The following is a 13,873-nucleotide window of genomic DNA, read 5'->3' on the forward strand; positions in this document are numbered from 1 at the left end:
GGGAACATGATCTATGATTTTATAGCGCAAAGTCGCCATACTGTGCCTTGCTTGGACAAAATGGCGGGCAACCGGTTGTTCACTATTGCCAGTTTTTAATGCCTCTCGTATGGCATACCGGTGTTGTGCCATCCTGGTCTTAAATTCACAGTCCGTCTTGCCGACATATACCAGTCCACATGGACATGTTAATAAATAAATTACGAATCGTGAACTACATGTGAGAGAATAATTGATGTTATATTTCCTCCCTGTATGAGGATGCTGGAATGAATTCCCTGGAGTTAAGTAGCTACAGGTAGTGCATCCACTACATCTGTAGCAGCCATTTCTGCGTTTCAAAAAACTCCTAGTATCAGTACCTGTAGAAAAGCCTGAAATATCAGTCTTGACCACAAAGTCTCTGACACTACGTTTCTTCGAATAACTAGACAGAAGTTTTGTCTGATATATTTCTCCCAAATCCTTGTCAGTAGCTACTATTGGCCACAACTGACGTGCCTTTTTAGCTATATATGAGCTACTAGTATTATATTCTGTAACCCATGGGAATCGCCCTTTTAGTGATTTTTGTTTATGCGGTTTAAGTAGTTGTTGCCTTGTTATTTTTACTGCTTTATCCCGTGCCATCCTAAGCTCTTTCAACGGATAACCTCTCTGTAAAAATGTATTCTGCATTTCGTCTAACTGAGCATCTCTGGTTAGTTCCTGATTATTAATACGACATACACGAATAAATTGTGAAAAAGGGAGGCCTTTGACTGTGGATCTTGGATGGAAGCTGTCAAATTTAAGCAAGTTGTTTCTATCAGTGTGTTTCGTAAACATACTAGTACTAATATTACCATCTTTAATTTTTACTAGTATGTCCAGAAAATGAATCTGTGTCTTATGAGTCTCCATTGTGAATTTAATCGGACTGTCTGTGTTGTTATGCTGTTCTACCAGAGAAATAAGATCAGATTCTTGTCCCAACCAGAATATTAACACGTCATCTATGTATCTCTGATATAGTTGCAGCTGTGTAGATACATGGATGTCTTGTAAAAAGATCTCTCGTTCAATTTCCCACATAAACGAATTAGCAAATGCCGGGGCTACAGCCGACCCCATGGCACAGCCAGTGCGTTGTATATAAAACTTTTTATCATACAAAAAATAATTATGAGAAAGAGAAAACTCTAGGAGAGATAGAAAAAAATCAATATCTGGGCCTGTATACAAAGGGTTATTTGTAATCAGGTGTCTGACTGCAGCCACTCCCGCCCCATGTGGTATACAGGTGTACAAACTCGTGACATCAATAGATGCCAACACCACCTCCTGTCTCAATTGACCCATCTCCTCAAGTTTACGTAATAATGCTGAGGTATCTTTGAGATGTGTAGGTGTGTTTTGTATACACGGTTGTAAAAAATAATCACAATACCGGGAGATGGCTTCACACAAGGAACCCCTGGCTGATATAATAGGCCTGCCAGGAGGATTAACCATATCCTTGTGTAATTTAGGAATAATATAAAATATAGGCACAATCGGATATTCTATCAACAGGGCTTTCTTAATACCTTCTGAAATGATGTTGGACTTTACCGCATTAATTAGTAGTTCTTCCAATTCATGTTTAAAAACATTGGTAGGGTCAGCAGATAATATACCATATGTATTAGTGTCTGATAAAAGCCTGGTACATTCGATCTTATAACTTTCTATATCTAATACCACTATGCCTCCCCCCTTATCTGCATTTCTGATGACAATGTCTTCCCTCTTGCCCAAGTTCTTTAGTGCTTCATATTCAGCTTTAGGCAAGTTGGGATAGGCCTTGTCATGACACTCATCCTTAGCTGTTTCTAACATTCGACTAAACGTCTTAATAGAGGAATTCACAGTGTTCGGTTCAAAGTTAGACTTAGACAGTTTTCTCACCTGCGGAGGAATAGGCTGGCAGGGAGGAGCCGGCTGGAGGGGGAGAGAGAGGAGATGGCGGGCAGCTGAGGCTGAGCACTCATCGAGCCGGCATTTGTCTGTTGAGGAGCAGCATGCTGCAGTCACCTCAACCTGAAAGAGTAAGCCAGTGTAGTTATCCATTATATATGTAAGAAAACGGCTGTGAAGAGTTTGTAGTCCAGGAGTGCCTAACCCCATGGGAATATATATATATATATATATATATATATATATATATATACACATACACATATATATATATATATGTATGTGTATATATATATATATGTATGTATATATATATATGTATGTAAGTGTGTGTGTGTGTGTATATATATATGTGTGTGTATATATATATATATATATGTATATATGCATGCAACAAGCGTGGAACCCCGGCATTCGCATAAATGCACCCATGCCCCATGAAACATCTGAGTGCCGGGGTTCCGCACATATTGCGTGTATATATATATATATATATATATATATATATATATATATAATGAGAACGGGCGGCACTCAAAAATAATATCAAGCGACAAGAAGGTATAGGTCGCTTGATATTATTTCTGAGTGCCGCCCATTCTCATGCTATATTGGAGGTACCTAGGAGGGCGCCAGGCAAGTAATCGCTTAAATTAAGGAGTGCTGCCTCAACCACAGGCTAATTTTATATATATATATATATATATATATATTTATATATAAAAGTTTTTGAAATTAATTACATTTGATACTAAAGTTTCTGAAACGTTATATATATGTGTATGTATAATATACATACGTACGTACACATATATAACATTTCAGAAACTTTAATTCCTTCATCAGAGTACAGTTACCTGTTTGTTACCTAGGGGTTTCATGTTCTGAGTTCCATACTTGTTGCCAGGGTTTTCACGCTCGTTGCCAGTGGTGTAACTCATTGCAAGGGGTGTGTAATGCTCGTTGCCAGGGATTTCTTGCGCTGGGTGTCATGCTCGTTGCCAGGAATTTTTATGCTCACGGTGTCATACTCGTTGCCAGCGGTTTCATGGTCTGGGAGTCATGCTTGTTGCCAGGGGTGTGTAATGCTCATTGGCGCCAGTACTGCTATTACCTGCTCCCCCTCCTCCTGCCCATGGTACTCCATGCGCTGGGCAGAGTTTCGTGAAATGAAGTGGTTGCATCGTGATGTCACAACGCAACTATTTTGTGAAACTTCGCCCGCTGAGCGGAGTTCTGTGGGCGGGAGGAGGAGGAGCAGGTAATAGCAGCACGGCTGCACGGCTCGTCCACCCATAGAAACGGCACTGCCTCCACCACCCCATCCTCTGTCCAGTCTCCATTCTCTTTCTGACCTCTATCCCACTTCATTCCCAGAGACATGACACAGTGATTCGATTATTATGTGTGTTCGCACGGGTGTATGATTAATTTGTGGGGAAGACTTTAGGGCCCCCCTGTCTTAAATGCCCCGGGCACCCCAAAGCCTTAATCCGCCTCTGGGAAGGGGGAGGGGACTGGTGGACAAAGAGTATAATATAACTAGACCCCCTAGCCTTAAGATCCACCAGTACCATAGATAAATCCTTGGTATGTTTAAATCTCACCAATTTCAGGAAATTGGGAGGTAATCAGGAACAATCAGACAATGGCTATTCACACATAGCAGATAAAGAGCTCATTAATATGTGTGAAAGAAAGGTTTATGAGTGGCTCTCCCCGAACTCTGAAGGTTTATGTTATTTAGGAAGGACACTACTTATAACCCTTGTTCAATGATTAAACAGACCTAGAATACGTTCCAGAAATGGAAACAATGTTCAGAAAATGATAGTAATATGTAAATCATGAAAATTTTATACGTCACTTTCACGATTTGTTTGTGTCTTCTTCATCTACCCAGCAGAACCTCAATCGGAACCGAATATCAGTGTACAAAGACGTAGGTACACGTATGTGTGAAATATTTGTCCAAATCAGACATTATAGGCCAAAGCACTGTCCCAGCATACGCTATAGGTTGAATGTTGTCCCACACCCAACCAGTGGTTCCGTGACCGCCGAGTGCATATAGAGGATGTCTCGTCCTCCTCCCTGTCTTCCCCAAATATAGTCAAATGTCTGATTTGCGAAATTAATACATACGTGTCTAGATCACTGATTATTGTCTGAAATATTTTTTCTTATGTTAATATTTGATGGCAGTTATTGTTTACTGCCATAGGGTGGACTGTTGAAGTAAAAAATATTACATAGAGAGAACATACAGACTCCACACATATGAGTCACTAAGCTTGCAAATACGCGCAGCGAGCACCACAATATATGGTAACATATGCATTTATACAGACATGCCACAGAGATAGATTCGACACATATTTCACACAGCACATAATTATAACATATCAAGCGCCAGACATCATAATGTTTTAAATGTATTTAATGGAGTAACATCATGTATGTGTATTATTGGAACGAAACAAGATAGACATGTCGTATTTGGTATTAAAGCAACCAGATTAATGTGTATATCAACTTGATGCCTGTTATTAAGTTGTAGCTCACTGCAACAAGTAGATATGATTAAATGTATGAAAGCTAAAGTCACTCTTATTAGAACAATGGATTTCCTGGAAGACAGCATGCCTGACCAGTGGCTATCTCCTGTAATTTGTCCATCAAGGCTGAACCTTGTTTGCATATGAACCGATCAGTGACTCATCATGAATGAGAACGTTCCCTCCCCTAGACTAGATGTGTGCACTCCCCCAAAATACATAGTATATAGGTGATCACACACACAGAGCCGGCTGCTTCTTTTCCTGTTTGTCCCAGATGATGATGGAGATGCTGTCTGTCCGGTGCCTGCATGATTTTACAGAGAGAGAGAGAGAGAGAGATATGGAGGGGAGACTTTATATGAGAAAGATATGGTGATGTATTTGCTGGCTGTGGCTGTATTTTGATTTAGATTGTAATAACTGCTTACTGTATAAATTGTAACCATGTAACTATATATATACTGTACATGTGATATATTGTAGACATATCCTTTTAATATCAAATATATACATCAATGAGCTTTGGAGCTTAAGGGATGTAGTGTTTTGCGACATACAGCGCACTTTTATCGTATATGGTAATAAGATGCGCCTGGCGTCCGCAGTATATATTAGAGCGGGCATTTTAAATATGTTAGAAAGCAATTTTGCATTTACACAACAGAGTTGGTAAGCCTGACTTGAAAAAGCGATGAGGAGGGAGACTTTGAAATTCCAGCCTGTATCCCTGAGACACAATATCTATCACCCAGGGATCCAGGCCGGATGATACCCAGACATGGCTGAAGTGTCTGAGTCTCGCTCCAACTGGCCCCACCACCGGGGCATGCAGTCCACCGTCATGCAGAGGACTTTGGTGTACCCAAAGTAGGCTTTTGTTCCTGGGAACCTGCAACGGCAGGTTTCTTGGACTTAACCCGACCTCCCCTAAAGAAGGTATTGGATGTCCTGGCCTTTCTAGGCTTGTTAGGCCGAAAGGACTGCATTGCAGCTGAAGAGAAAGATTTCTTCGGAGCAGGTGCTGCTGAGGGAAGAAATGGAGCCTGACCTGTATAGGGTAGGGACTCTACACTTTTTCTGGATTCCGCGTCAGCCGACCACTGGCACAGCCACAGTCCCCGACAAGCTGAAACAGACATGGAAGATATTCCCGCAGCCATGTAACCCAGGTCTTTCATGGATTCTACCATAAAACCTGCAGAATCATGTATGTTGCATAAATACAATGCAACGTCATCCCTATCCATCGTATCCAAATCCTCAAGTAAGGTAGCCGACCACTTCACTATTGCCTTTGCAATCCATGCACTAGCAATAGTGGGACGTAATATGGTCCCAGAAGCAGTGTACATTGATTTAAGCGTGTTATCAATTTTCCTATCTGCCGGCTCCTTTAAGGCGGTAGATCCTGGAACAGGCAAAACCACCTTCTTTGAGAGTCTGGACACAGATGCGTCAACAATCGGAGGGTTTTCCCATTTTTTCCTATCATCCTCAGGGAAAGGAAATGCCACCTGGACCCTTTTAGGGACCTGGAATTTTTTCTCAGGGTTTTCCCATGCTTTTTCAAATATAGCATTCAATTCCTTTGATGCAGGGAAGGTTAGCGAGGCTTTTTTATTTTCAGTGAAAAAAGTCTCCTCAACCTGTTCAGGTGTGGTATCATTAACATTCAACACATCCCTGATAGCCTCTATCAACAACTGCACCCCATTTGCAAGAGATACGGACCCACGCAACACATCCCCATCACCATCTGTAGTGTCAGAATCAGTGTCTGTAGTGTCAGAATCGGTGTCCGTGTCGTCTTGTGTGACATGCACAAGCGCACGTTTGTGGGGGTATATAGCGGGGTGTCCTGAGGTACCACAATCGGGCCATACTGCCATATAACTCTGTAATACCTGGGTTGCAGATTCATTACTTGCAACACTGTCAGAAATAGAGGAAAGCCACTGAGGTTCCCTTGCTGGTATCCGTGCTAAACCAGTGCTATCCTGATTACATGTAATGGGATCATCCTGGGAGGATAAATCCTCTGCAACATATGACACAGTGTCCCTGGAAATAGCTAAAGGAGACCACCAAACACTCCACACACACACACAGGTGGGGCAGACAGAGCCCCCCCCCCCCCCCCCCCCCAGGAATGGCAAGAGAGACACAGAGATTGGAGCCAACCCACACACAGCGCTTTTAGTAAAGGGAGACCCCTTGTCAGCGCTGACTGTGCACCTTAATAGGATATACAGTTGTTTTACAGCCTCCCCTCCCTTCTACAACCCCCTGGTACCGTGTACAGATAGTTGGAGTTGCTGTGGAGTCAGGTAGGAGGGGCATAGAGGGAGGAGCCAACCCACACTCTCAAACACTTAAAGTGCCAATGGCTCCTGGTGGACCCGTCTATACCCCATGGTACTAATGTGGACTCCAGCATCCTCTAGGACGTAAGAGAAATACTGGCTGCTTTATTTTTACACTCCAGACCAGATTTAAATTTGAACACAGCCCACCCAAATCTAACTCTCTTTGCCCATGTTACATCTGTCCCACCTGCAGTGCAACATGGTTTGGCCCAGTTGCTAACTTTTTTGGTTTGCTAACAACTCTGAAGAACCCCCTAAAATCATTTTTTATTTGATATACATTAAAAAGGGAAAAATCTGTCCCATACCCTTCCTATTGGTGGTCACAAAATACATATATAATACAGTACAATGCCTAACATAGATAAATGTAAAATAAAACAATGATTGTATATCAATAAAAGAAATATAAACAATACAACAAAATAGAAATGTGCGTTAAAAAAATATACCTTGCTTTGTCTTATTGTCTAACATGCCGCCTAAGAATGTTTAAAGCATTGGAGGGTGTAACTTCTATCAGAAGTTACAATTATGTATCAAGTGAGAGGTTATAACTTGTATCCAGAAGTTACAGTTATGTATCACGTGAATGAGTGCTGGTAGGATTATAACACTGCCATGTCCCGTTATCAGTGTGTGATACAGGGGTCTATTTACTAAGACTTGAATGGAGGTAAAGTGGACAAAGATAAGTACTAGCCAGTCTGCTCCTGTCAGTTTTCAAACATAGAGGGACATTAACTAAGCAGTGATAAGAGCGGAGAAATGAGCCCCATCAACCAATCAGCAGCTCTGTATAATTTTATAGTATGCAAATTATAGATGTTACTTCAGTGCTGATTGGTTGCCATGGGTACTTCTCCACTGGCTCACTTCTCCGCTCCTATCACTGCTTAGTAAATGTCCCCCATAGCATGTGACATGACGGGTGTAATATGCTATCCCGGCAGTCGGGATGTCAGCAGTCAAATGACCGACCACGTCATTCCAACTTTTATAATGCTGATAGGGGACAAGGTAATCAATTTACCTCACCCCTGCCCCCAACCCTCTTGGGGTGGTGGCTAGTGTTAAGGACACAGGGGGTGTTGGTTATGGCTAACACCCCCTCTCTGGTGCGTAACCCTAACCCTCCCCAGGTGCTAACCCTAACCTTCACCCCAGTACTTACACCGTTGGTCTGGGTCTTGGTTCTGAGATTTCGAGTGGTGTCGGAATTCCAGTGCAGGTCACCTGACCCCTGGCATCCAGTGCGCCGGGATGCTGACCACATCCCTACATGACAGTTGGGAGCTGATTGGCTGGTACTTTATTTCGGTCCACTTTATTTCCATTCTAGGCTTAGTAAATAGACCAGTCTCCTATTAAATCAATCGCTGTATGCATTCACAGTGCTGGATGTTACATGTATGAACTTTAGATATCAAATCCCACTAATAACAGCACCTTTTATTTTTTTGTGTATGCACATATTTATATGTAGCACTGCCACGTGGACCTAAATAAGTAAGAGGCATCACCCATATGCGATGAGACCATTGTATATACTGTATCTGCAGTGTTGTACATTACAGTTTTTATGTTTTTCTTGGTTAAAAGATTCATTTGTGAGCAGATATCCATACTCACATTTATCTACATGTGAAATAAATACAGCGGGAACCTGCACCTCCAATTTACCCGATCGATTTAAAATATGAGGAATCAAGTATCAGAATTGATATTGAACTGTGTTATTTACTTCAGACAGCTGACAATTTGTTTGTTATGCATGCTGACATTCTGGGCTGTGGCTTAATGTAACGGATATGCTGTAGAAAATGATGCATTTGTCACTCTCATTGATTTAATAGGAGACTGTATCACACACTGATAATGGGTTATTGCAGTTTTATAATCCTACAGTACATGTTATATAACACCAGCACTCGTTCATTCCTATTACACAATCTACTGCCCTCTCACTTGGTACATAATTGCAACTTCTGGTTACAAGTTATAGTCTCTACTACAACACATCGTTTACATTTTAGAGATACAAATATGGCAAGACACAGTAATTTTTTAACACAAATTATCTTTATTTTCTGTAACATCTTTAATCTATTTTTTATTTTTTCTTTATTCATATTGTACAGTTACTGAAGTGTAGTACATTTTTCTATGTTAGTAAGCAGCATCGGAATGGCTGACTATCAATTGTTCCGGCATAAATGGACCAGAAGCGGTTCCCTGGCCAGCCAGTCTGATGCTGTTAGTAAGCATTGTATATATTTATTTTGTGACAACCAATGGGAAGGTTATGAGACAGATTTTTACTTTTTTTAATGTATACAAAATACACAATGATTTTTAGCCCTGTAGCCATAGGTTGAGTGCATCAAATAACAGCTTTTCAACAATTTTTGATATTGCAATTGATATATTTATAAAAAATACAGTGAGTGGCTATATATACCTTATAACACTATCTGTGATAACTTTCATGGTGCAGGATCTTTTCTAGAGTACTGCAAAAGAAAGAAAAAAAGAAAAATTGGGGGAACAGTGTCAGAGGGAGAGAGACCGATAAGGAGAGAGAGATGGAGTGAAGCGTGCTGAAGAGAGAGGGAGTAGGAAAGAGAAAGCACTCATGCACTGATGCATTACAGTAAAGCAAACAGTGAACACAGAACAGGGATATAACTTAACAGGGCTGTCAAAACTGGTACTAAGGGAGGTGAAGACAACAATGTGAGGACAACTACATGTCCTGTTGTGAACACAGGGGCTGTGTGTGTAAATGTTGCACCATGAATGGATGTGGTCCCACCATCTTGTATGATGTGGCTTCTCTTCCCAGTCCCTAAGACAGGCCCAGGCCTTTATAGCCACCCACGCCTTCCTGCACCACTTGCAACATAAATTATACTCTATTGTTTAGCATATTTTATATCAACTGTACATTTTGGAATACAAATGTTTTAGATGGGAAGTCAAAATCAAAAATGATCTGCAAATGTTGGGAGAGTTACTGAAATATTTCCAATTCTATGCGTATTAAATAATACTGTACTATGGTTGAAAAGAATTTGGAATCTTGTAACATATAGGGATTATATTAGGTCAAATAATCCACTAAACACATACGAACTAGGATTTAGACAGTGGAAAGATATTACTTGACATAACCTCTGGCTTAATAACATTAGATGTTTAGGCCTATGGCAGCAAATAAACGGATCAGCACTGTAACATAAAAATTATAAAAGATTTCTCTTTTATCTAGGCCTCAAGCACAGTAATTACATTTACAAGGGAGCTTCCAGTCTGCGATATTAGATGTCTACAATGGGATTTTTTCATTGAGAAGGGGGTATTACCTTTAATGATGTTTTTCCCTCTAGTTTTATTGAACTTATATAGAGGGAAAAAATACAGATGAACCATTTCCCTTGTCCATTAGTAATAATCCTGAAGATACTAGATGTAATTTATTTTTTTCTTCTTATAGCCTATAACATCAGCATTTCTGAGACAGCATAGTGTTCAGAAACACCTTACACACTGTGGTAAGACAGCGGACAGCTACTTTATTACTGCACAAAGGGGGTAATTCAGACTACAATCGCTGCAGCAGCAGCGATCGCAGTCTGAATCACTTTGCGAAGTGCGCTCGAGCCACCGTGTGATGCTTTTGTACCTGTGGGGGGGGGGGGGGGGGGGATTGAAATGCGGGGTGGACTAGCCCTGTGCTGGGCGTCCCCTCGCATGTCAGAGTAAATGATCATAGTTGTGCTTAATTTAGTACATCGACGATCAGATCTGAATGACCCCCAAAGTTGCTGTATGGAACTACTTCCAGGCACAGCATGACAGACGCCATCTGCTTCATGATTCCTTCCAAGACTGGTGTCAAATGGGCTATAAAAGGTTGTGTTTTCATGTTTGTTCCGTGATACATAGTTTTCAGTGGGAAAACTATGTATTATTATTTTAGGGTCCAATAACAAAGAAATATTTTATTAGGGTACCCTTTCCAAAAGGGCTGCTCTACTAAAATTCTGCTAAATCTGGAATACTGTATGTGTTTACTAATGCAGACTGGAATGGAAGCTGCGTAGACTGAACTAAGGACCTAATTCAGACCTGATCGCTAGCAGGCAATTTTTGCACTGCGATCAGATAGTCGCCGCCTACAGGGGGAATGTATTTTAGCTGTGCATGTGTACAAACAGATTTTGTGCAGTGTCTGAGTGGCCCAGGACTTACTCAGCGCTGCGATCGCTTCAGCCTGTTCAGGACCGGACTTGACGTCAGACACCCACCCTGCAAACGCTTGGACACGCCTGCGTTTTTCCAAACACTCCCAGAAAACGGTCAGTTGCCACCAACAAATGCCTTCTTCCTGTCAATCTCCTTGCGAACGCCCCTGCGAATGGATCCTTCGCACAAACTTATCCCTGAACGGCAATCCGCTTTTTACCCATGCGACGTGCCTGCGCATTGCGGTGCATACTCATGCGCAGTTTAGACCTGATCGCCTGCTGTACGAAAATGCAGCCTAGTCATCAGGTCGGTATTAGCCCCATAGGGCCTTATTCAGGTCACATTGCAAACGCGATGCAACCACAATTTTTGAGATGGGGCTGCAGGTCCCATCCTGTGCATACGCATGCAGTTAATGCGGATGGGTGGCATTAACTGCGAATGCCTCTGGCGGTGGGATGGTGTTAGCGGACTGTTGCGGGGGAGGCATGGGGAAAATATGAGGCGTCTGGAGTGTTTTCGGGGTGGCTTTGTGAAGTTGCTTGCAGCTGCTTAGACTGATAAAATGGCGGTGGGACTGTGCTGGCATGATGCTTCCCTAGTTTCTGTTACTGCGCACTAATTGCGGCGCGATCGCAATTAGAGCGTGGTCGCAGTTGGTGGGCAGCGGGTAGCATGCTGGGAGGCTTTCTCCTGCGATTGACGGCCCCCAGCATGTGAAAGAACAGATTGCAATTTCTGCTTTTTAGCAGAATTTGCAATCCGTACTGAATAGTGTACTAAGGCACCTATTCAGGTTGGATCGCAAAGATGATGCAGGCACACGCACAGGGCCCAGCAATCAGGCTGAGGCACTCGCGGGGCAGCAACGCTCCATTTCATAGGTGGAGACGGAACATTACGGGGGTGGCGTCGGGAAAACAGAGGTGGCGGCAGATGAACGGGGGGCTGGCGTGGGCGTGATCAGGGCGGTTGAGTGACATCACACGCAGCCACTGCAATCAAATAGATGGTGGCGGGCTTCCTGCCGTCGCAGCTGTCAGCAGGAGGACACCCTACTTTCTCAATTTAAGCGTAGTCGCAGGGAGGAGGCGGCGGTTAGCATGCTGGGCGACCTTGTCCTGCAATGGGTGACCCCCAGCATGCGATCAGAAGGATTGCAACTTCTGCTAACAAGCAGAATTTGCAATCCTTACTGAATAGGGCCCTAAATGCAGACATTCATCCGTATTCAGTGATATACTCCTAGCTGTCTGCTTGGTGTGATAAATGTCATCATTATCAGTGGGCACTTGCATCATCCGTATCCCTGGAGATCTGTCTGAAAACAGGAGTAATTACGTGTGTACACAACTCTGCATCCAGCTACTGCCCTTCACCCACACGTGGAGCTGTGGTTGAGTTGCAGACAGGGCTCGATTATGGCCAGGGTCTCAGGGGTGGTAACCCCGGCTGCCCCACACGCAGAGAGCCCCCACACAGGAGGGCAGAACAGCATATAGCTGAATACACTCCAGTTCTACTCAGCGCTGGTGGATCAGATGTTCCTTATACAGCGGCCGCCGTGGAGCTTAATGCCCTGTTCTCATGAGATGAGAGCAAGACTGTGTGTCTGTCTCAGAGACTGTCACAGTGTTGTGTCCCATACAGCTGCTGCTGTCCTGCAGTACTGTCTTGGCCAAAACTGTATAACCACTTGCCTACACTCTGTGTGTGGATCTCCCACGGCTCCCAGCTATGACCACTGATCCTCCACAGCAGCGAGCAGTAGTGCGCCTGCGGCTGTTGCAGTTAAATTATCCTGAACCCAGATAAAGCCCTACCAGCACCTGTGCAGTGAACTAAGATGGCTCTCAGGAGTGACCACTACCCTACTACAGTATAGCAGCGGCACTCCCGCAGAGTCCCGGAACACCTGGCTGACTCCCCTCTGACAGCTCCCAGTGGTGATCTATGTCCGACTACAGTTAGCAGTGGCATACCAACCGTTACTGCACTTAACTACCTAAGTGAGTGCCACTCTTGTCATAATGGCCTGACCCCCAGCTCAGCTGGAACTCTCCCAGCCAATCATCACTGGTCGCAGGGTCCAGGTGCTGCTGATCAGCTTAACCATCTACTGGAGTGCTGAAACTTCAGGAAGGTCCCCATGGCTGCTGCAGAGCCTATGGGTGATTATCACCAGAAGGTACATACCTCCATTTATCACAGACATTTACATCAATTAAAAGAGAGTTTTACTAATCACTCCTTCCCCACCCTTTACCCAACTGTGTTGTTTTCTCCCAGTACCATTGTGGAAATGTGTACCCGCACTGGAACAATCCTCTGATCCCAGCACCGGTCATTCAACAGAGCCAGGCTACGCAGTTTAAACTTGGCACCGGTTCAGCATTCAATAGAGAAAGGAGGCGTCAGGAGTTTGAATTTGGTGCTACCACTGAGCAATCATGGCTTGCGACCAGCAGCCTATAGAATGCAACTGCAGCAAGCCAATCAGAGCTTGCTGCATCACAGATCCGCATGCCCCCGGTGTCTGAAGTCAGACAGCGCTAAGCAGTAGAGCCAGAAGTTTGTTGGCAGTGGGGAAAAAAGATGCCCACACAAGAGCCCCAGTGGCCACGGAAAGGGCCAGAAAATGTCACAATCAAGAAAGAAGATGCACTGCTTCGACTGGAGGTGGTCAAGAAGAGGCGGCACCGCTGGCCAGGTTGGGCCAGTGGCAGAAGAGTGCAGCTGAGGACCAGAGATCGCTGC

At 43.5% G+C, this 13,873-nt stretch overlaps 1 long non-coding RNA gene across 1 annotated transcript in view; it reads right to left on the minus strand.

Moving 5' to 3' along the window:
- Positions 1-4,360: 4,360 nt before the first annotated feature.
- Positions 4,361-13,873, minus strand: part of LOC135069170 (uncharacterized) — a 51,229-nt gene continuing 41,716 nt past the window's right edge. The window contains exons 2-3 of the long non-coding RNA XR_010255364.1: positions 9,327-9,378; positions 4,361-4,803 (exon numbers count right to left, since the gene is read on the minus strand). This is a non-coding gene — a long non-coding RNA (uncharacterized LOC135069170). The remainder of the gene's footprint in view (positions 4,804-9,326; positions 9,379-13,873) is intronic.

Source organism: Pseudophryne corroboree, chromosome 1 (assembly GCF_028390025.1).
Source record: "Pseudophryne corroboree isolate aPseCor3 chromosome 1, aPseCor3.hap2, whole genome shotgun sequence".
Classification (NCBI taxonomy): Eukaryota; Metazoa; Chordata; class Amphibia; order Anura; family Myobatrachidae; genus Pseudophryne; species Pseudophryne corroboree.